The sequence below is a fragment of the Xenopus laevis genome, chromosome 1S, assembly GCF_017654675.1.
Source record: "Xenopus laevis strain J_2021 chromosome 1S, Xenopus_laevis_v10.1, whole genome shotgun sequence".
In the NCBI taxonomy this organism is placed as follows: Eukaryota; Metazoa; Chordata; class Amphibia; order Anura; family Pipidae; genus Xenopus; species Xenopus laevis.
Genome location: NC_054372.1, coordinates 149,709,404 through 149,733,563, shown reverse-complemented (window position 1 = coordinate 149,733,563; position 24,160 = coordinate 149,709,404). Strand labels below are relative to the sequence as shown.

Genomic DNA, 24,160 nt, shown 5'->3' with positions numbered 1-24,160 from the left:
AGACAACGTGGTCTATATAAAATTCTGCTGAGCAGCATGGCAGCACACAAAATTCCCATCTCTTTGGATAATAGCTTAGATATTACTGATTGTTTAGAGTGCTTATAATGCAGGTTCTGGCATTAAACCAGCAGGAGTTGCTGCAAATTCATTTTCATGAAAAGAACATCGGAGTGATTCTACCCAAAACCTTGGATGCTCATATTTCAAATTTCTTTGTAGATGACATTTCTAAAATGGATCCATGATGAACCCCAGAGATTTTTAAACCTATGCTTTGTGAAAGAAATGGCAGTGACTTAATTGCCCTGAGTGACATCAATTAAAGCAACAGCATTGAAATAGCTGATGCAGATTTTAAAGCCATTGTATACAATGCGTTGTCCCTGTACACGATCATATCTTCCAGTTGCAGATAAAAGGTAAAACGCATTTTGTGAAAGATATGCAGTAATTTTTGGTTTGGTTTTGCTTTTTTTATATCCTCTAGAAAATATGTGCTTGTGTATGTAGTAACAACAATTTCTTCATGCTGGGACTAGCATGCACAAAAACATGTTTATTCTTATCAAATATCCTTTATTTATATAGCACTGATATGTTTTACACAGGCTCTTCAATCACTTCAGTAGCATTCTCTTTATAGGAGAAGGAATACCATTTTACAATTGGGGTTCCAAAAGTTAGGCACCCCCAAGTGACTACTTTTAATTTACCTGACACCCCGAGCCAGTGCTCCTATCAGCAGAAAACTGCACTGACCTCTAGCGAGCACTACGGAGCGACCCTCTTCCTGCTTCTTCAGTTTTTCACTCTACTGCATGCGCAGTAGAGTGAAATGGCCAGCTTTTACGTTAAAGTTAGGCTTTTCACTCTACTGCGCATGCACAGCCGCGAGAAGACCTGAAGAAGCAGGAAGAGGATCTCTCTGTGGTGCTCGCTAAAAGAACCCCTGGGCCAGTGCAGTTTTCTGCTGCTTAGCACACCGGCCCAGGGTGTCAGGTACGTAAAAGTAATCACTTGGGGTGACACATCCTGAGCAACATGGGGGGGAGGGGTTCATAAGACCACAGGAAACAAATTAGTAGGGTGCTCTCATCTAACATATGTACATTCCAACCATTTTCCCTATGTCTACCACACCATTGTTTTTGTTTACTACTAAGCTTCATATAAATGGATCATCTGGCAGTGAATGTTCACTCAATCTCAATGTGACAAACATAATTACGTAGGTTCTTGGTGACTGAGAGGAGGAGAGAACATAGAGTAAGAAGATGCACTAATGCCTGTGGAAACTTCTAAACCAAAGAGGCTTACAAATCACTTCCACCATGTTTTGGGTCTCCTATTCTGGTTCTGTCTTTGTTGGATAAAGCAAAATGGCTCTACAAAGATAATCCAATGTATCCTAGAGAATGGCAATTGTAAATGTTAAAAAGATGGGTCTGACAGATTCTAAATTGGGACATTTAGTTGATACATGTTTTATCTTTGTCCCTGCTGAGCAGAAACCCTGAGTTTAACGAAAGGCAGCAGTTAGAATTGATACAATAGTTGCTAATATTTCACAGATACAGCTGAAAAATATATCAACTAATTGTATCAACTAAATGTAGCAAATTGTAACAGTTCAGAATCTGCTCCTGGATCATTGAGCTGCCAGACTGAAACACTATAGACACGAACATTAAAGGGGAACCCCACACAAGCATAACTTAAGCCTTTTAAAAAGTAAACACAATGTCAAGCAACTTTGCAATATACATTATTTAAAAAAAAATATTCATGATTTTGAATGGTTTAGAACAGTTCCCTAAGCCAAATCCCCTGCTCTCCTGCTGATCTGTCTGACTACTTTGCTGAGCTGGCTGACTACTGGTTATGTAGTTCCTGCATTCCGTCTGTAAGCTGTGGACAAGTTGTTACAATTTGTGTTTTAGTCCCTCCTTCCCTGCCAGGATTTCAAATGATGCAGAAAAAGAAGAACTTTTGGAAAAGGCTGGATTTCAGCATAGAAAATGCCATTTATTCATACTTTTTGAAGAAACAGGTAACTGTGATGGGTATATTAGGGGTTTCTGTGTTATGTGGGCCTCTTTATCAAATTTGTGTTTGGAAGCCGGAGTTCCCCTTTAAACTTTAATTTTTGGGAAAACTGTAAAAAAGAAAAGATGGAAAGCAATTGGAAAAAGTATGTATTTCTGGTGAACAATCTGAAAATAACTGAACTGAAAAAAGTGTTTGGAAGGTGAACAACCCCTTTAATTAAAAATTCCAAATGTGCAATTTGTGGGCTTCCTCGCTGTAATCTGGTTTGCTCTCACATTTCAGAAACATTGGACACTTAACAGGATGTTTAACTGTCTCCTAATAGAACTGACTATAGAGCACATTCATTTGGTAGGGACTGTAGACTTAAAGTGGACCTTACAGCTTCACCTAGGCAAGAATAATCTCTGTAAAGCAGAATACTTTAGCACTACATAAATAATAATAATATCTGTCCATCCTGGAGTTCAGTGAAAATCTAATAACTGACTGAGATAACTGACAAACTAAAGTTACAATTCACTTTGCATTTCTGTGAAATCACAGGCTTTTTTGGTATGTTCCAGGTATTTGGTATACAGGGTATATTTGGTTGTCTTTCATCTTTGTGGGAGCTATAAACTGTAATGTGTGTAAGGGTGCAAAAGGGAGTAAGGAAATGCAAGAAGACAAAAACACATTGCATACATTTTCAAATGCTCCTTAAAGACCCACATGTTTAGGGAAGCTTATTCAATGTACCTTAATTAATCAGTCATTGCTGTATCATAAATTACAAATTTGTTTGTAAAATCAAATGTCTCAATTATACCCTAACCTTTAGTTGTAAATTCTCGTGAGTAGGGCCCTCTAATCCTATTGTACTCTGTCAACTCTTCTTTGATATTCACCATTTGTTCCCCGTTTGTTACTAACTAAGGTAAAGCAATGTTTTTGGCACTATATATATATATATATATATATATATATATATATATATATATATATATATATATATATATATATATAAACAAGTCCTGGGTGCCCACAAAAGTGGAATAGGTATATTTGTAGAACATAGCGACACTCACAGGGCTTTACTAATGCAAAAAAGAGGAGTATTCGTCAGGAGAAAGCAAAACCTGACGAAGATGGTCGAAATATATATATATACTGTATATATATATATATATATATATATATATATATATATATATATATATATATATATATATATATATATGATAAATGAATATTCATGGTTGTGACAGAATTTAAATAAAGACAATTTTCAAAAAAAAACAAAAAGAAGACAAAAACACAGAATACGTTTAAAGTACACATATATAACTATTACGACTATAACATATATAACTATTATAACTCATCATTGCTTACCTTACTAGTTAAACCATGATCAGAGCAGTCTGCTTAATTGTATGTACACAACAAGTACTGCAAGGCACTCTGTAGTTGTATTTAGCTTTTCATTACACTTGTGCTGTGTTTAAGCTGCATGTTTGTGCAGCTGAGAATGCGTGTGATAAAACTACATTTAGAGATAAGAGACTAGGAAATTCAGCTGCTGCTGAAACATGTTCCTAGTAATTGATACAATGCATTTATTCTCACACAAAATACCTATAATGATTTTGAGTTTTTCCCCAGTCACTGATGTTTAAGGGCATGGCTATCTGCAGAAGGAATGTTTTTTGGATCTGTCTGGGCTGTGGTCAGTGAGAAGCAAAGATCCCCACAATTCCTTACGGTATCCCCTATCACTGGTGAAAGGTGTATATACATAATGCTACATCATTCTAACACAGGCTCTTCAGTCCACACTCCATTGACAGAGACTGACATAACATTTATCAGAGCTGCTTGTTGGTGTTTATTAGTTCATGTGTTGGAGCAGTCACTAAGATGAATTTTCTATGGGGTATTAGTAATCAGCAGCAACATACCTCCCAACAGATTAAACTATAAAAATCATAAAATCCCAATGGTTTATTCCTTTCACAAATCACAGTTGGACAATTATTTTCTGTGCTAGACAGAAGAGTTCCAGTTTACAAAATAAATCGTTAACTTTTAAATCACTGGTATTGGTTTAGCTTTGTAAAATGTACTAATCATTAACAAATCAGCTCATTTGCTTACAAATGAGAAGCTTGACAAACCTGAGATGCTGAAGTTTCCAAGAAACAACTATCATGCCTTTAAATTCATTCTTAATTATCCCACTGCTGCTATAGGCATCATATCTCCTGTCAGGGAGCCGGGAGCTCCCTCCAGGGAGGTTGTCAGGATCAAGGAGGAAGCCCTCTTGAGGGAACAAGGTCGCGGTGTCCAAAGGGTTAAACGAAGAATAGTCAGGATCAGGCAAGAGTTCACAGGCAGGCAGAATACAAACAAAGTCCAAAGTCCAGGCAAAGGGTCAAGAAACAGATCAGGAACAAGATTTGGCAATAAGGCACACAGGAAACCCAGGATACACTTTAGGGAAAGTATTCCTATTCTTGGGCGCCATTCTGGCGTCTAGTTGGCGCTTTTATTTTCAAATTTGGCGCCATTCTGACGTCATTGACGCTCTTGCGCCGACGTCGACGTGCTGACGTCATCGCGCCGGCCCCGCTACCCACGTGGCGGCCATGGGCGCCGCCATTTTGGGAGCGACGCCGGCAAGGAGGGACGCGCCGCCCGGAGCTCCGGGCGGCGATCGTGACAGTACCCCCCCCTCACGGGGGGCCTCCGGACCACCAGGACTTGGCTTCTGGGGAAATTTGGAGTGGAACTCCCTCACCAGACGAGGAGCGTGAACATCACGGTGTCCTTCCCAGGAGCATTCTTCAGGGCCAAAGGCCCTCCACTGAATGAGGTACTGAAGGGACCCTCTGGAGATCCTGGAGTCTAGGATTTTCTCCACCTCGTACTCGAGTTGACCCTCCACAGAGATGGCAGGAGGAGGAGATTGACCGCCAGAGAACCGGTTGGTGATGGCGGGTTTCACCAGAGACACGTGGAACACGTTGGGGATTCTCATCTCTGGTGGAAGCTGGAGTCTGACAGCCACAGGGTTGATTATCTCCAAGATGGGAAATGGACCCACGAATTTTGGACCCAACTTGGGAGATGGTATCTTCAACCGGATATTTCTGGAAGAGAGCCAGACATTATCACCCACCTTGTAGGGAGGAGAGGATCTTCGACGACGATCTGCGAAAGTCTTATGAACAAGAGCGCTCTTCTCTAGGTTCAACTTGGTAGCAGCCCAAATAGCAGACATATGGGCTGCGGAATCGTCAGCAGCCGGGACGTCAGATAGCACAAAGTCTTGGGGAAAAGCTTGAGGATGCTGACCATACACCGACATGAACGGAGACCTCCCTGTAGAGGAATGACAAGCATTATTATGAGCGAATTCCGCCCATGGGAGGAGATCAGACCAGTCATCCTGGCAGAGGGATACGTGGTTCCTCAGGAACTGTTCCAGGGCTTGGTTCACACGTTCAGCTGCCCCATTCGTCTGCGGGTGGTAGGCAGACGAAAATTGAAGTGTTATTCCCAAGTCTTTACATAGGGAACGCCAGAACTTGGCGGTAAACTGGGTGCCTCTGTCGGAGACGATCTCCACCGGGAAACCATGCAGGCGGAAGATGTACTTAATAAAGAGTTGGGATAATTCCACCGCAGAGGGTAACTTCTTCAAAGGGATGAAATGGGCCATTTTGCTGAAGCGGTCTATGACAACCCAGATCACAGTATTCCCAGCGGAGGGAGGAAGTTCGACAATAAAGTCCATAGAGAGGTGCGTCCACGGACGAGAGGGAACCGGCAAAGGCTGTAACAACCCGCTGGGGCGGGAATGGCTAGGCTTAGAAGTGGCACAGACATTACAAGCAGCCACAAAGTCCTTTACATCCTTGCGGATATCAGGCCACCAGACTAGGCGCCTCAAGAGTTCAAGGGTCTTGGCCGGACCAGGATGTCCAGCTTGCCTGGAGCAGTGGGTCTGTTGCAGGATGGCCAGGCGAAGTTCTGGAGGGACGAAGGCCATGCCAATCGGAGTATCTTGAGGAGCCGAGGACTGCCCAGCCAAGATCTGGTCGGCAAATTGGGGATACAGAGAGGCAATGATCTTGACTGGTGGAATGATTGGTTCCTGCCTCTCAGGGTCACGGTCCACCGGAGTGAAGCTACGAGACAAGGCGTCGGCCTTCAGATTCTTGGAACCTGGGCGATAAGTCAAAACAAAGTTAAATCGAGAAAAGAAAAGGGCCCACCTGGCTTGTCTGGGATTTAGCCTCTTGAGGGACTGTATAAACTCCAGATTCTTGTGATCTGTGTAAATCTGGACAGGAATTTCAGAGCCCTCCAGGAGGTGACGCCATTCTTCAAGGGCAAGCTTGACTGCCAAGAGTTCTCGATTTCCGACATCATAGTTCTGCTCTGCGGATGAGAACTTCTTGGAGAAATACGCACAGGGGTGCAATTTTCCATCAGTGGAGTGTCTCTGAGAAAGGATAGCTCCGGCTCCGACTTCTGAAGCATCAACCTCGATGCAGAAGGGTAGTGCGGGATTGGGATGTCGGAGAACAGGAGCGGACGTGAAGGCCTCTTTCAAGGACTGAAAGGCTTCTAAGGCAGATGGAGGCCACAGGCTTGGTTTACCCCCTTTCCGGATGAGGGCCAGGATAGGTGCAATGCGGGAAGAGAACCCCCGGATGAACTGTCGATAATAATTAGCAAATCCGATGAATCTCTGGATTGCCTTGGTACTCAGTGGGAGAGGCCACTCCTGGATGGCCGACACTTTCACGGGGTCCATCTCAAATCCCTCTGGAGAGATAATGTACCCTAGGAAGGGGATCTTGGATACCTCGAAGACACACTTCTCCAACTTGGCGAAGAGAGAGTTCTTCCTCAGACGAGAGAGTACCTCCTTCACCTGGGAGCGATGACTTTCAAGGTCCTTGGAGAAGATCAGGATGTCGTCCAAGTATACGACTACGAACCTTCCTAGGAGATCTCGGAACACATCATTAACAAACTCCTGGAAGACGGCAGGAGCATTGCATAGGCCGAAGGGCATGACAAGATATTCATAGTGCCCATCCCGAGTGTTGAATGCCGTCTTCCATTCGTCACCCTCCCGGATGCGAATGAGGTTGTAGGCCCCCCGGAGATCCAACTTGGAGAAAATCTTTGCTCCTTTCAGCTGGTCAAAGAGCTCGGCAATCAGGGGCAGGGGGTACCTGTTTTTCACGGTGATCTTATTCAGGCCCCGATAGTCTATACAAGGCCGAAGGCCTCCGTCCTTCTTCTCCACGAAGAAGAACCCAGCCCCTGCAGGAGAGGTAGAAGGGCGGATAAACCCTCGCTGGAGATTTTCTTGGATGTACTCCTTCATAGCGGTAGTCTCAGCAGGAGAGAGAGGGTAAGTGCGCCCTCTGGGGGGCATGGCTCCTGGCAGGAGTTCAACCGGACAGTCATAGGAGCGATGTGGGGGAAGGAACTCTGCAGACTTTTTACAAAACACATCGGAAAATCCCTTGTAAGTGGAGGGCAAAGTCTTTAGTTCCGCAGTGGAGACATTCACCTTCTCAAGGGGTTTTGGCGGAAGGCAATGTTGCAGGCAAAATAAACTCCAACGAGAGATCTGCCCAGTGGACCAGTCTATGGTGGGGTTATGCAGACGTAACCATGGAAGACCCAATATTACTGGAGTAGAAGGACAGGGAATGATGAAGAATGAAAGTTTTTCTTGATGCAGCGCCCCAACTTGTACAGCTAGTTCCGCCGTGAACATTGTGACGAATTCAAACTCCAGGGGTTTGTCATCTATGGCGGTAATTCGCAGGGGTGAAGACAATGGAAGCAGGGGAATCTTCATGCGTTCGGCAAAGAAGGCGTCCATGAAATTGCCATCCGCACCGGAGTCGAGGAAGGCCCTTTCGAAGATAGACTTACTTGCCAGATGAATCTGCAAAGGAAGGAGAAGTCTGCGTGAATTTTCTTGATACTTCTCCTGAGGACCTCGAGTGATGCCCCCTACATGAGAAACCTGAGACATACCTCGGGGTACAAAACTCTTGGCTTTGGCAGGACAGGCGTTGGCAAAATGGGAATGCCCACCACAGTACAAACAGAGCCCTGCCATACGTCTTCGGAGTCTTTCCTGCTCGGAGAGGCGAGCTTTTCCTACTTGCATAGGTTCCTCCAGGGGAGACGTGGACACATGAGTCACAGGGACAGCGGGTGCTTGCAGAATCGGCCTTTGAAAGCGAGGGGCCAACATGGGAGAAAATCGTCTGCTGCGCTCTCTCTCCACCTGGTGTTCTCTGAGGCGGGTGTCCACCTTAATAGATAGAGCGATCAGTCCTTCCAGGGTGTCAGGAGTCTCTCTGGAGACGAGATCATCTTTGATGCGGATGGATAGGCCTTGGTAGTATACGGCCTTGTAAGCGTCATCACACCAGGAAGTCTCCGCCATCAGTGTTCGGAAGTCTATAGCGTACTCATTGACACTGCGGCTTCCCTGCCGGAGCTGCAAGAGACGGGCAGGGGCGTTCGTGACCCGACCTGGAGCATCAAAGACTATGCGAAAAGCTTGGAGAAAGTCTTTAACATCATAAGTCACCGGGGAATTCTTCTCCCAAAGAGACGTTGCCCACTCCAGTGGCTTGCCTTCCAATCGAGACATCACATACCCCACCTTGGAACGTTCACTTGGAAACTGTGTGGGTTGGAACTCAAATTGAATTTGGCACTGTGTGGCAAATCCCCTGCAGGCTTGTGGATCCCCACTAAAGCGAAGGGGAGGTGGAATGCGAGGCTCACCTGTCGGGTAGCTTGCGTTCATAGAGGCTGCCGCCATGGGGGGATCTCCAGTAGGTGGAGCAGCGGAGGGCGCAGAAGGCACTCGAGCAAGCAGGACATCGAGTGCTTGCCCAATGCGAACCTGCTGGTTTTCGTAGTCCTCCATGCGGGATGCCAGTCCGCGGAGTGCTCGTCCGACATCAGGTGTGGCTTCCTCAGAAGGATCCATGGCCCAAGAATAATGTCAGGGAGCCGGGAGCTCCCTCCAGGGAGGTTGTCAGGATCAAGGAGGAAGCCCTCTTGAGGGAACAAGGTCGCGGTGTCCAAAGGGTTAAACGAAGAATAGTCAGGATCAGGCAAGAGTTCACAGGCAGGCAGAATACAAACAAAGTCCAAAGTCCAGGCAAAGGGTCAAGAAACAGATCAGGAACAAGATTTGGCAATAAGGCACACAGGAAACCCAGGATACACTTTAGGGAAAGTATTCCTATTCTTGGGCGCCATTCTGGCGTCTAGTTGGCGCTTTTATTTTCAAATTTGGCGCCATTCTGACGTCATTGACGCTCTTGCGCCGACGTCGGCGCGCTGACGTCATCGCGCCGGCGCCGCTACCCACGTGGCGGCCATGGGCGCCGCCATTTTGGGAGCGACGCCGGCAAGGAGGGACGCGCCGCCCGGAGCTCCGGGCGGCGATCGTGACAATCTCCCTACTATACCTGCTATCCCACAGTCCCTTCCCAGAGACTATTATCTCACTGTTACTATAGGCACCATATCTCCCTACTATACCTGCTATGCCACAGTCCCTTCCCAGAGACTATTATCTCCACTGCTACTATAGGCACCGTCTCTCCCTACTATACCTGCTATCCCACAGTCCCTTCCCAGAGACTATTATCTCACTGTTACTATAGGCACCATATCTCCCTACTATACCTGCTATGCCACAGTCACTTCCCAGAGACTATTATCCCCACTGCTACTATAGGCACTATCTCTCCCTAATATACCTGCTATACCACAATCACAGTCCCTTCCCAGAGACTATCATCCCACTGCTACTATATTCACCATCTCCCCTACTATACCTACAGTATATCACATATAGCAGTTCATATATAATACCCTGCTTCATTTAAATAACGCCTTTTCATAAAAATATACTTTTAGTTTTATGGGACATTGGGAAATCCTAAATAGAAAACTGTCATTTTAAAGCCCTTCCCCTGTGACAGTTTAGTTAAATTCTTTAATAGGTCATTTAAAACTATATAAACTGTTAGTTAAGCATGCATTCTTGGGGTATACTTAGATGACAATATTCACAATGTGGGGACACCATGGCCCAAAAACCAGAACTCTCATCAAAATCTGCAACACTTTCAAAGCACAAAGTTACATTTACTACTAATAAAAGAAATTTCATTTTGGAAGCAATTCTAAGAGGTAGATCACAACAAAACCCCAACTTTTACCCTTTTTAAGTAAAGACAGTTTCTGCCTGCTGACAGATAAGACATACAGTATTTGCCTTTCTTGAACCTCATTTGAATGAACATCTGTTTTGTAGCAACCCACAAAGTCATTTGACTGAGATGGCATCTCGTCCCTTTTTGCTGTGTGCTAATGCCAAAACTTGCAGCCATCTGGATGCTTCTCAGAAGGAGGAAAATATGATTTTTTTTTTCTCAATCTTTTCTTTGTTTTCATATGTCTATGTTTTGAACTGATATTTATAAAGGGAAAATAAGAAGACAGCTTGCTAATAAGACACACAACTCCTTGACAAGTACACTATACGGAGAGTAAGAGAATAGAGTGTTCATTCTGGAAGTGGCCCCAAGACAATTCTGCGCAGGTCTGCTGATGTTTTTTCTGCTGTAACTCCCTGTCCAGCCATACACAGAGTCTATAAATAGCTAGACACCAATATTTTCTACATGGGTTTTCAGTCTGTTCTTTACATGTGGGAATAGAAAGTCAGCTATTAAAGTACCTGACCTACTGACATTACCAGTTAAAAATAAAGTGTCTGCTACACATGACAGGGTTTAACTCAGTGCAGACCATAAAAAACAGTTTTGCAGGAGGCAGACGTCAGTGTGTGTAACCATGTTTCCTACTGCCATGTATTTAGTCACAACACTGTCACTAAGAACAGTTAACATAGTAGTAAGCACACAGCTCAGTTCACACCACTTACCACTTGGCCACCTACAGTACCAATCAAAAAATGGAATAGTCCCTTCTCAGACAATTATCCCTACTGCTACTATAGGCACTATCTCCCCCTACTATCCCACAGCCACAATCCCTTCCCAGAGATTAGTATCCCACTGTTTCTATAGGTGCCAGCTCTCCCTACTACAACTGCTATCCCACAGCCACGGTCCCTTCCCATAGGCTATTATCCCACTGTTACTAAATGCACCATCTCTGCCTACTATACCTGCTATCCCACAGTTCCTTCCCAGAGACTATTATCCTACTGCTACTATAGGCACCATCTCCCCCTACTATACCCGCTAACCCACAGCCAAAGTCCCTTTCCAAAGACTATTATCGCCCTTATACCGTAGGCACCATTTCTCCCTACTATACCTACTATTCCACAGCTACAGTCCCTTCCCAGAGACTATTATTCCACTGCTACTATAGGCACCATCTCTCCCTACTACAAATGCTATCCCATAACCTCAGTCCCTTCCCAGTGGCTATTATCCTAATGCTAGCAAGTTCATATTGTAGCAGTTTACATTTAATAATCCCCTATATAAAAGTGCAACAAAACATAAGGGTTTATGTTTGTTTTCATTATAGACAGCTTTACTGCTAAAACTATTTTAAATATTCTCAAGCAGATTTGAGGCAGTTAAATATTACCTTGGGAAGAAGTTAAAAGATGATAAATCTTTACCCAGGTTCTAAATGCTCAGCATTTTAAGCAAAGAAAAAATAGCTATAATTGAAAGAGAGGGAAAGCAGCATCTGGCTTTGCAGGAAATATGGTATAGAATAACCTTCCGGAGTAGGAAGGTACAGCCTTAATGAGTAGTCTTTAAATAGCACTGCCTGATATGCTTGCAACTCACAAGAACACAAGCAGATTGTTCATCCTGCTGCCAGTGATCAGAGAAGTAATGGGAAGCAATACAAGTGCTCCACGAATGAACCCTGCACTACAAAAATCAGTACCTTTGCCTAGCTCACATTGATGATTTTCTTTTAGTAACGTATTCAGCGCAGCACATCATCCAGTATACAAACCACTATTATATATTGTGAGGTTCCCAAGAAACCACTGATCTGATGATGATTATGAGCTACACCATAATATATTAATCTTTATAAAAGCAACTACCGTACTCCTCATACACCAGGGCCGGAACTAGGGGTAGGCAGAGTAGGCACGTGCCTAGGGCGCAAAGCTGAGGGGGCGCCAGGCAAGTACCTGCTCTTTCACCTACCCCATGTCCGGTCCTGTGTCTCCCTGGCTGCCCCTGGTAATTTACGTTTAAATGCGCTTGTGCGCATGCGCGTACATTGTTTATATAAATAAGCTGCTGTGTAGCAATAGGGGCAGCCATTCAAAGAAGAAAAGGCTCAGGATACACATCAGATAGCAGATAAGCTCTGTAGAACATAATGGTGTTATCTGTTATCCACTATTTAACCTGTGCCATATAGCCTTTTTTCAAGTTCCGCCATTGCTACACAGCAGCTTGTTTATATGAACTATAGTAGTGTTTCTGAAGCAAACACATCAATTTTACCAGTGCAGGTGTTCCTTTAAGCTGTGCCAGATGTTTCAGTTTTAGTAAATCACATGAGTCTGTATGCTGGCTTTACTTTCAAAGACAGCTCAAATCAAATATGCATTATGACTCTTCATATTCAGAGAATACACAAGCTTTTGCACATCTGAGCACAAACATATCCTAATAAAAACAAAAATGTGGTCATAATACACTTGTTTTGTTTTTTACGGCCCCAATGTTAATGAGGACAGGAGTCAAATGCTAAAAATTATATATGGTAAAACTGGATTGAAGTCAATTGAATGCTTTTGAGTATTGCTTAAAGCAGACCTGTCACCCAGACACAAAAAGCTGCATTATAAATGTCATTTTCAAATTAAACATCAAATCCAATTTCTATTTTTTATTAAAGCATTCATAGCTGTTGTAAGCTCATTTAAAAATCTCAGCTGTCAATCAAATATTGTCTGCCCCTCCTCTATGACTTAGATATAAAGGCAGGGCAGGCAATTGCTTTCTATTCAGCACTTATTAGATGTCTCTGCTCTCCACACATTCCCCCGTTCTCTTCACTGTTTAATTGTGTAGCCAGGGCATGGGGATGGACATCCATGGTCCTCCATTCTGGTGCACAAACAAGATTCTGAGATGATGCAAGGCTTGCCTTAATAACAGTGTCCACAAAATGGCTCCTGTCTGCTTGCTATATTTAGAAATTCCTCGACTGAAGGAAACACAATTCAAACTATTCGATGGTGTCATTTCTGAAGAAACCACAAGATGTTGGCTTTGAAATGCAAGAGGTGTTGGGGCCAGTCGCCCCTGGTGCATAGAGAGTACACAAAGTTGGTAGAATCTGGTTTAAAACTGTGAAAATTGAAGCAGATCAAATTGTACCATTAAAATCAATCAAAAAACCTGATTGGCTGTTTTTGGCTCCACCCACTTTTACAATTTGAATCCCAGTCCCCCTGTGACCGACTGTGGCAAGTTTGAGGACCCTCCCATTAACAATCTAAGAGCGGCGACAGTTTTAACTTTTCCCATTTAAACAAATGGCTAATATTTGATTGGCTGTGGTAGACTCCGCCCACTTTTCCAAATTTTAACCCCAGTGACCCATGGTGCCAAGTTTTGGGTCTCTGGCTTTAACACTGTGGGAATGACAGTGTTTGACATTTTCTCATTGAAGTCAATAGGGAAAATCTGATTGGCTGTTTGTTGCTCCGCCCACTTTTTGGAGTCCCCAAAATGTGACAGAACTTTTCAGGTTGACCCCATGACTAAGTGACCCAAGTTTGGTGAGTGTAACTTTAATGCTGTACGAGTGGCAAAAGTTTCAAATTTTCCAATGAAAGTCTATGGGAAAAAATGGGGTCTTTGGGGGGTCTTTCCGCCACAGGGCCACGGAGGGTGGGATTGCTTAACAGAGCACAAGCAACCTATTCGGGTATGATCCGAACAAGTGTGAAAAGTTTCATAATTGTACTCCTAAAACTCTGGGAGGAGTAGCGTTTAGAAAATTGCTAAAATTTCATTGGCTGTTGGTAGCTCCGCCCACTTTGGGGTGCCCCCCAAAATACATATTTTTATTCGGGGTGGCACCAACAATATGCGGTCCGAGTTTGGGGAGTGTAGCTTCAAAACTGTACGAGCGGCAGCGATTTGTATATTTTCCCTGTCAAAGTCAATACGAAAAAAGGCGTCTTCAGTGGTCCGCCGCACGGGCGCAGTGGGTGGGATCGCTTACTAAAGCACAAGCAACGTACTTTGCTATAAGGCGAATAGGTGTGAAAAGTTTGGCGCTTGTACACCTAAAACTGTAGGAGGAGTAGCGTTTAGAAAATGGGGGGGGCGCTAATAATAATAAGAATAAGAACGAGCTGAACTAGTAGATCAGTATGTTGGCTTCTTCAAAGCCAACATAATAAGAATAAGAACGAGCTGAACTAGTAGATCAATATGTTGGCTTCTTCAAAGCCAACATAATAATTTGAATAAATGATATGCCCAACCACACCCACTTTGATTCAGAAACACTGGGGATGTGCAGGAGATATGATAATTTTTTACATTTCCCGTGCTCCCCATTGCTCAGGTCCCCATGATGAAAATTTCAGTGAATAAAAGGGAGGGGATGGGGGCGCCAAATGACAGTGGGCCTAGGGGCGCCAACTATGTAAATCCGGCCCTGGGAGTTCTGTGTGCCATCCCGCTAGCGATTTACATTCTAGCCAGTGGAAAGGCAGTTCGGGGAGATTAGTCGCCCCCGAAGAGGAGGAGATTTATTGCCAGGCGACTAATCTCCTCAAATCTGACCGTGTGTCTCTGCCCTTAAATGGGATGTAAAGGCAAAATAATAAAATCCCATTTTTAGTTTTTTTAATGAAAAATAATTCTATCTCCAATATACTTTAATTAAAAAATGTGAACCGTTTTTATAAGAAACCTGACAGTATGCAGTGAAATTCTCCCTTTTTTTACACTTGCTCTGACAGCAGAAGTTAGGAAACGGTTTCAGACGGTCCCTAACTGCTCTGCAGGGAAACAATCATACTTTCAAACGAAAAGGGGGGAAACCCTCCACCTTACTTCCCAGAACTCGAGCAGCTTCGTTTGTCTACTGTGTAGATTTGTATCCACAGACCCAGTGCAGTCTGCATATTCTGATTATTAATCAGTCTTGCTGTATCAGCTTCTATGACAGATATTATTTGATATTTGTGCTGTTTTGATCATTTATGACGATCCCTAAGCATAACCTCCCTGCTCGATCCCAGACCACACTGAGCATGTGCATAGTCTTGGTCTTGCAGTTGTTTAACAAAGTTACAAGATGACCGCCCCCTGTGTCAACTTTGAAAGCATAAATTTGTTTTATTGGGCTTCTGGTGGAGTAAGTTCATGTTTATATGTAGTATACAAAATACAGCATTTCTAACATTATTCTATTTTAGACTTTAGTTGCACTTTAAGAATTTTTTGAAAGGAAGATCTATGGATTCAAAAGTATGGAGTTATTTGACACATTAAAGGCCTTCATTTAGAGTCACAATATTTGACCTAACTGAATCCAAACCCCTATTTACTATTTACACCCCACCCTAATTACTTTTATTATCTCTACAATGTATCTCTTATCTATCTGTAACTTCCTAATGTATTGCCCATGAATACCTAGTACGGTATATATGTGTTGTCTTTTCAGCTTTCATTTGTATTTTGCCTTTTCGAAAGAGCCTTGGTGCTCTGAAAGTTTGCAATGTATTTTTATTGTTAGCTATTATAGGTATCACTTCTACAATTCTTTTAAATTTGTTTGTTTATTTGTTATTTTTGCTACTGGCTAACACAGTACCACAGTTTTTATTTAGTAAATAACAGCAATCCCTGGTAAAAATCAACTGGAGCTGTGGCCAGAGCCAGGCCAGGTAGTTAAGAACAGCTTCACCATGCAATATTCCTGCAGAACTTTCTATAATCACAGAATCTTTCATCACATTAATATCTGTTATATATGTGTAACATTATTATCACTAGTCGTAACATTTTCATAAAAGATCACACATTACTGATAAGCTCTGTGACCTGTGTTACAACATGTTAAAATATGAGAAGAAAGATGTAATAAAAGGCTCATGGGTATACATCTCTGTGATCTTTTATGAAAATGATACAAAGTTAGCAATGACTAGTGATAATAATGTTACATATTGTTCTTGTTTTTATTCTTAACTGCTCTTACTTGTTACTTTGATACATTTACCGTAGTTTATTGCTTAGTGTTGACATGGGTAAGTTTTAACTCTTTAAGTATTCTAGACTGCAACATCAGTGTGTTGATTTAATGAGTCGCTTAATTTATGACGATCATTGCTGTGTTTCTCCCGCCAGTAAGTGTATTTAAACAACTTTCACTATTTGTTATGTTACTTTAAGAAAGGCTCTGGAAGAGCCAAAACGTCAGTCCATAGCTCTTCAATAAATCATTTTTTATTTTTCTAAGACCTGTGAGTGCTGATCTCTCTTCTTGTTTTGTATGACTTATGTACTGATCACGCACCCAGGCATATTTATTTATTTTTTCGTGAGTGCTGCCATCCCTCGGAATTTATATAATAAATATATATATATAGGTTCTTTTATCTGGAAACCTATTACCCAAAAAAGCTCAGAATTAAGGGAAGACCATCTGCCACAGACACTATTTTCATCAGTTTTATTTTAAAGATCAGTTCCTTTTCCCCTTTAATAATAAAACAGTACCTTATGCTTGATTCTAACTAAGATATAATCAATCCATATCGGAGGCAACGCAATCCTGTTGAGTTTATACATAACTTTTTTAAATGTTATGCATGCTTCTGTAACATTAGTTGCTGAAGTTCACCTGGAAATGACAGGTAGATGCTTGGCATGACACATACTTGCTTCGAGCCATTTGTACAGTAGTAGGGAGCAATTAAAAGAGATAAGATAGCAGCCAGCATTAACACATCCATTCAAGCGTAAAACTTTATGGAACAAACCACTGAATTAAATAACTGATAAGAGTCAGTAATGTTGTAAAAGGCAAGAGTCAACAGTCCAATATGTGCCATACAGAAGCAGCAAACAGACAGGCAGCATCTGGGAGAAGGAGGACTTTTTCGCCTCATTTTACACGGTGTAGGTTCACCATACACCAAGGTTAACAGTAATCATTTTCTGCACATTGTGTCATTTGGTGCAATGGATAGATACTGTATTAAATTCACTATTGCTTTTAATTATTGGCCTTACAATCTTGCTTATTGTGAGCATATAATATAAAATCTAGTTGTCATTAATCCCAGCAAAAAAACAGGGTTTACTTTGAGAGGTTACATTATTGTTTTTACTTTTTATTGCTTACCTTTCTACAGAGTCTCTCTCCGATTCATCTTCCACACAATCGTATGGTTGCTAGGTAAGTGGGTCCATAGCAAATTAGCAACCAGCTATTCCAATTTCACATGGGAGAGCATCATTTGTTCGAAAATCCAAAAACTACAAACAAATAAAAAACCATTAAGACTTGTCCTAGAATACCACTGAAAACATCACACTAAGAGGCACATTTATCAAAAGTTGAATTTCGAATTCACGTTCTCCCCTAAACTCCCATAAATTTGAAAATGTATTAAAAAAACCCCGATTTTTTAAACTCAGATGAATGGAATCGACCTGAAAACTCAAAACAAATTTGATTCGAATTTTAAAAACTCAATTCGAGTTTTTTCTCTGAAAAAAAACTTGAATTTCAGCAAGGCTGCAAACAACTCAAAATTGATCCCTGGTCCTCTCCCATTGACTTAAACAGCATTTCGGCAGGTTTTAGGTGGTTAATAGTCGAATTTGAGTTTTTAGAGTATGATCAAAATCAGAGTATGATAAATCTTGAAAATGGAATTCTAATTTTTTTAAAAACTCGAATCTAATTTGAATAACTCCCTAGTCGAATTTGACAGTTTTGATCATAAAAACTGCAATTTTTGAATTTTCAATTCAACCCTTGATAAATCTGCCCCTAAATGTTCATATTAAAGTGAAGTGTCCCTGTAAAGGGAATGTCAAACCAAAAAAGAATGTTTTACCTAATAAAAGAAAACATGATTCTAAACAACTTTGCAATAGTCATTCATTACAAATTGTCTATGGTTTTTAAGTTATTTGTATATATATTGCTATTGAAAACAGTGTCTGTCTGTCCCTTTCTATTCTGTCCTGATGGCTCAGACTGTTGAAACAAATGTAAGACACGGCACTTCCTTAATGTTGTCGTCTAAACAGTTTTGTAACATCACAAGGTGTGTCCATGATCTGGGCCTTTCCCTCAATTTAGAGTACAGAGCTGCTTTACATGTGGCGATCCTTTAACAATAAATCTGTTTCTACTTTTTAGTTCAAGAAATAATAAATGAATAATAAGTAAAATAAGATAGTTCCACGCTGATTCTATTTGGGTCCTGGGGAATCGTGGTTTTATTGCTTCTATAGGTGAACTGAGAATGAATCCTTTATCAATGTCCCTTCCCGTAGGGCATAAGAAAAGAAAAGCTACATTCTTCCGTGATCATAAAGTTTCGAAACATTCCTTTAGAACTATGACAGATTTAGAGGTTTGTTGCCGGTGATTTCACAAAAATGTGAAAGAAGCCCTTTTTTTCTGCTGTGAATCTGACACATGCAAAGTGTTTTAAGCACAGTGGATTTCCATTCTTTGGAATTACAAGGTATTTTCAGATGCTTTGTGCTAATAATAATACAGTACAGGTATGGGACCTGTTATCCAGAATGCTCAGGACCTGGGGTTTTCCGGATAACGGAGCGTTCTGTAATTTGGAAAATTTGAATTAAAAAAATTCGAATTTCGAAATATTTTTTGTGTACTTTGAGTAGGGAATAGTCCAAATTTGATTCGAATTTTTTAAAAAAAACATCAAAAATTTGAATATCGAAATTTATCATGTACTGTCTCTTTAAAAACTCAACTTCAACCATTCGCCATCTAAAACCTGCTGAATTGCTGTTTTAGCCTAAGGGGGACTTCCTAGAACCTATGTGGAGTCAATTGGTGGACTTTGAAAAATGTAAGGTCTTTTTGGGGAAAAATTTTGAATCGAATTCGATCGAATGCGCTACTCCATCGATTCAAATTCGGCCGAATACAGACCTATTCGATTGAAAACGGACCTATTCAACCAAAAAAAACCTTCAACTTAATTTCGGTTGGACTTTTTGAATTCAAATTTTGAAATTTTTTCACTTCCAAATTCGACCCTTGATAAATATGCCCCTAGGACATGGTCGCAGTTCATATAATCTATTTTTCTTTTCTTTTAAATTACTTTAAAATCACTTTATCTTCGAACTGGTTATATCTCCTTCAAAAAGTGCATCTTTCTTTACAATACATGCAACAGTTTTATTTCCTTATTTTTGCTCAAGGCTTTATCATTGAAATTGAATACATTGGGATTAGTTTCCAGCGTGTGCCCCATCCAGAGATTCCTGTTTTACAACATATACTGTAATAGATGCCAGTGTATGCACAGAGCAGCCAGACTGCCTTGATGTATTTGCTAATCTTGCAATAAGAAATGTTTGCCAGAGCTGTCTTGGCTGAGCGAACACCATCCAGAATAATAGCAAAATCCTTGGATTGGACATTTTCCAGGGTTTCGGAGGAAAACTATGCAATATTTCAGGGAAAACAGGTTATTTCTAGTGACATGTTGTGATTATCCTTAACCTTTCCTCAGCATAAAATACACACAATGCAGCATTCAGCTAAATGAAATGGACTCATAGGCTGTAGCACAGGTAGGGTTGCACCTGGCTGGGAAAGAGGTTGCCTGTTGCCAATGTTATTCACAGGAAATTGAAATATTCATATTTTTCATACTGGCAGTCTGGCTGCTCTGTGCATACACTGGCATCTATTACGGTATATGTTGTAAAACAGGAATCTCTGTATTGGTAACCGCAAAGATGAGGCGATTAGTCGCCGGGTGACTGAATCTCACCAAAACGCCCAGTGTGACCTTACTCTAAAGTGCAGGCACAAGTCACATGACTGGGGGCAGCTGCAAAACTGACAATATGTCTAGCCCCATGTCAGATTTCAAAATTGAATGAAAATTTGAACAAAAATCTGTTTGTTCTTTTGAAAAATGGATTTCAGTGCAGAATACTACACTACTAACTGATGCGTTTTGAAAAAAACATTTTTCCCATGACAGTATCCCTTTAAACACCGATAGGTGTTTTTGAGGCTAAATGTGGCATTCTCGTGCCTATGATGCAGTCCTTGGTTAATTTAGTAGCTTCAATCTGTATTCCTAGATTCTTTGTTTTTTGAGGGGTGGTTGTACATTATTGAGGAACTGTTCTGAAATTTATTTTCCTTGTATTTTCTTTGAAACCTATGGTAAAATATACAAATCTATATTTTTAAACAAAGTCGGTACAAGTGTTCGTTTACTCCAAACATTTTTTTTTTTAATAAAATTAAAGGTATACGATCCGTTGTCCAGAAACCCATTATCCAGAAAGCTATGAATTACAGGAAGCCCATCTCTCACAGACTCCATTTTATTCAAATAATTCAAATGTATTTCTTATCATCTTATTATTTTTCACTTTATTGATCCCAAGTGAGATATAATGAATCCTTATTGTAGGCAAAACAATACTATTGAGTTGAATTAATGTTTAAATGATTTTTAGTATATTTAAGGCATTGAGACCCAGTCCTCACTGTATTTAGAATTATTTTTCCTGTAATAGCAAATATTTCAGGAATGTGCAACCCAAGGGTATATAAAGTAAGGGGAAAGTACACATATCTCTTTCTTGTACCGCCTCATAAATAAGTGTGATTATGGGACCCCATGAGTGAGAGTGAACCAGTGGTCTTGGGGATAGATCTTGGGGCAACAAAGATTGATGGGGCTTGGTATACCTGCAGTGCTGAGCAATTGTAGTGTGGTTCAAACCTCAGTGGGTGAGCCCACAGTAATGATCCTGATTGAGCCAGAGACCATGACATTACCATAATATGTGAATATTATATAAAATATATTGAACTGCAAAGATAAATGTTTCTTACTCTATTGTTTTTCTGCTGGCTGGCAGTATATTCCTACCCCTGTTGCACCAGCCTCTTTCCATATTAAGGGTAGCAAGGGAGGGAGCTTTACTTAAATCTAAGGGAACTACAATATAATTTATGCCTGGGGGAAAATTTGAAGCCCCGCCCCCAACCCAAAGAATAAAAAAAAAGCAAACAACAGACCACACACATTGTTGTTAGTAGGAAACTATGGAATTCCAGCTATTGTAGAACTACACTTTCATTAAATGACAAATATTTTATTATCCCTGTTCTGAAGGCCATGTACGGAGGGAGGGCAATGTGTGTGTTGGTGGCATACTGTATACATCAAGTTATGCTATCTTATTTTATGGTTATTCTTTTGCCTTCTATTGAAAAAAAAAAAAGACCTGTGGGTTAATTTCACATCCCATCCCAAGCCACTCTGCCTAAACACAGTCACAGAAAGCACAACACAAATCCTAGCAAAATATAAATACTGGGACTTGAGCTTCCCTATCCCTGTTAGACTTATCTAATACTCTGGACATATCACAGGAGCTCTTTGGAATAAGTGCAATATTTTCTCTTAAAAACTGTAAATAATCCAATATTTTAAAAAGGCTTTTCTTTTTCTCTATCGTATTAAAACAGCCTATTGGGTTTATTGAATGTTTATAGAATCTTCTAGTGGATGTAATGTATGAAGATCCAAATTATGGAAAGATCCGTTATCCGGAAAACCCCAGGTCGTGAGCATTCTGGATAACAGTTCCCATACCTGTATATGCAGTGTGGTATGTATAGTGCTGATCCACATAAAGGGCAGTTGCTTCATATACATGGTTTATAGCTGCCATACACTGGCTGGTTCAAAGTATCTGACCATTAAGCCCATAGGCCAAATAAATGCATACAGTATGGCTGGCCATACACAGGGATGGCAAAATACTACTGCTCCGTGTGTGGGGTCTGACAGCTCAAATGATTGAATATGACAGGAAGCAAAGAGGTGCTGCAGCCCCAATCGCTTCCTCTCTGGGCATTCACCCGCTGACATGGTTTATGGGGAAAGCATAAGGGAAAATGGATGAAATCATACCAGGCTCTGATAAACGGTGGTCTTTTTTCTTTCCAGTCTAAAAATAACCACTCTCTGATGCCTTGGTCACTTTTTACATTACAACGAAGGAGTCACTCCACTGCAAACGGGCTCCATCAGTAGCGTAGTGCAGCATTTGCTTCAGCACTCGCATGGCCACAAATCCACTTAATATGCCCAATCAACATGCACGGCTGCAAAGCCTTTATCAAATTACAAGGGAAAACCTGAAGTTGCTCTGTTTTTATTATGAGCTTTTTTGCATTTTTTTTTGTGTATTCTATTATTTTTTTTTATGTATAATAAAAGATTTTATGTATAATAAAAGAAATCATTCCCGGGACATATTTCCGGAGAGGAGGAAAACACATGGATGGAATAGAATGATAAGTGACTATGTATAATTTTAGAGTAATTTTACTATAAAGAAAACAGCATTTTGAAAAATTACAACAGATTTAGGGGTATAATTATCAAAAAGTGAAGTTCCGCCACTCTCCATTCATTTCTATGGGATTTTGAAAGGCGTATTTATCAAAGGATGAACTTTCACCCATTGATTAATACTCTTTTAAAAATCCCATAGAAATGATTGAAGAGTGGTGGAATTTCACTCTAGAGGACTGTGGCAATCCTCATTTTTTGATAAATATACCCCTTAATGTTTTCCCTTTCTTCACTTATTTATCTCATAAGGGCATCAAACCAGCACAGAATTACAGGTATGGGACCTGTTATCCAGAATATTCAGGACCTAGAGTTTTCCAGATAACGGATCTTTCCATAATTTGGATTTTCATACATCAAGTCTACTAAAAAAGATAACTGTAACATTAAATAAACCCAATAGGAATGTTTTGCTTCCAAATTATACCTTAGTTTGGATCAAGTACAAGGTATTGTTTTATTATTAGAGAGAAAAAGGTAATCATTTTTAAAAATTTTAATGGTTTGGATAAAATGGAGTCTATAGCAGATGGCCTTTCCATAATTTGGAGCTTTTTGGATAATGTATCCCATACCTGTACTATAAATATTAATACAGGCATGGGTTCCATTATCCGGAAACCCATTATTCAGAAAGCTCCGAATTATGAAAAGGCCATCTCACATAGACTCCATTATAATCAAATAATCCAAATTTCTTGTTCTCTATAATAATAAAACAGTACCTTGTACTTGATCCAAACTAAGATATAATTAATCCTTATTGGAAGTAGAACCAGCCTTTTGGGTTTATTTAATGTTTACATGATTTTCTAAGTTGTGAAGATCCAAATTACAGAAAGATCCAGAAAACGCCAGGCCCCAAGCATTCTGGATAACAGGTCCCATACCTATAAAGGTATAGGATCTATTATCCAGAATGCTTGGGGCTTGGGTTTTTTTGGATAAGGGATCCTTGTAATTTAGATCACCATACCATAAGCCTTCTAAAAATAATTTAAACATTAAATAAACCAATAGGATTGCTTTTCTGCAAATATAGATTCACGGGGCTTAGTTACCATCAAGTACAAGGTACTGTTTTATTATTAGAGAGAAAATGGAAATCATTTTTAAAAATTAGAATTATTTGCTTAAAATTGACTGTATAGGAGATGGTCTTTCTGTAATTCGGAGCTCTCTGGATAATGGGTTTTCAGATAAGGTATCCCATACCTGTACTAACTTATAGCATGGAGTAGGGTAAACTAAGCTCAAATGCTAATAAGGAAACATAAATACACTGCCTATACTGTAAATACTCCTTTTATTTTTATTTTCTGTGGTATCACCCAAATAAGATGTAAGCATTGTTGACCAATAGATGCCATTTCAGCTGCTTCCTCT

General features: G+C 40.8%; 1 protein-coding gene across 8 annotated transcripts in view; it reads right to left on the bottom strand.

Annotated features, from left to right (window-relative positions):
- pitpnm2.S (phosphatidylinositol transfer protein membrane associated 2 S homeolog) overlaps nt 1-24,160 on the bottom strand; it is a 155,835-nt gene that overhangs the window by 127,403 nt on the left and 4,272 nt on the right. For all 8 annotated transcript variants that reach the window (XM_041580356.1, XM_041580360.1, XM_041580353.1 and 5 more), the window contains exon 2: nt 17,503-17,636. The gene's annotated coding sequence lies outside the window, so the exon portion shown is untranslated. The remainder of the gene's footprint in view (nt 1-17,502; nt 17,637-24,160) is intronic.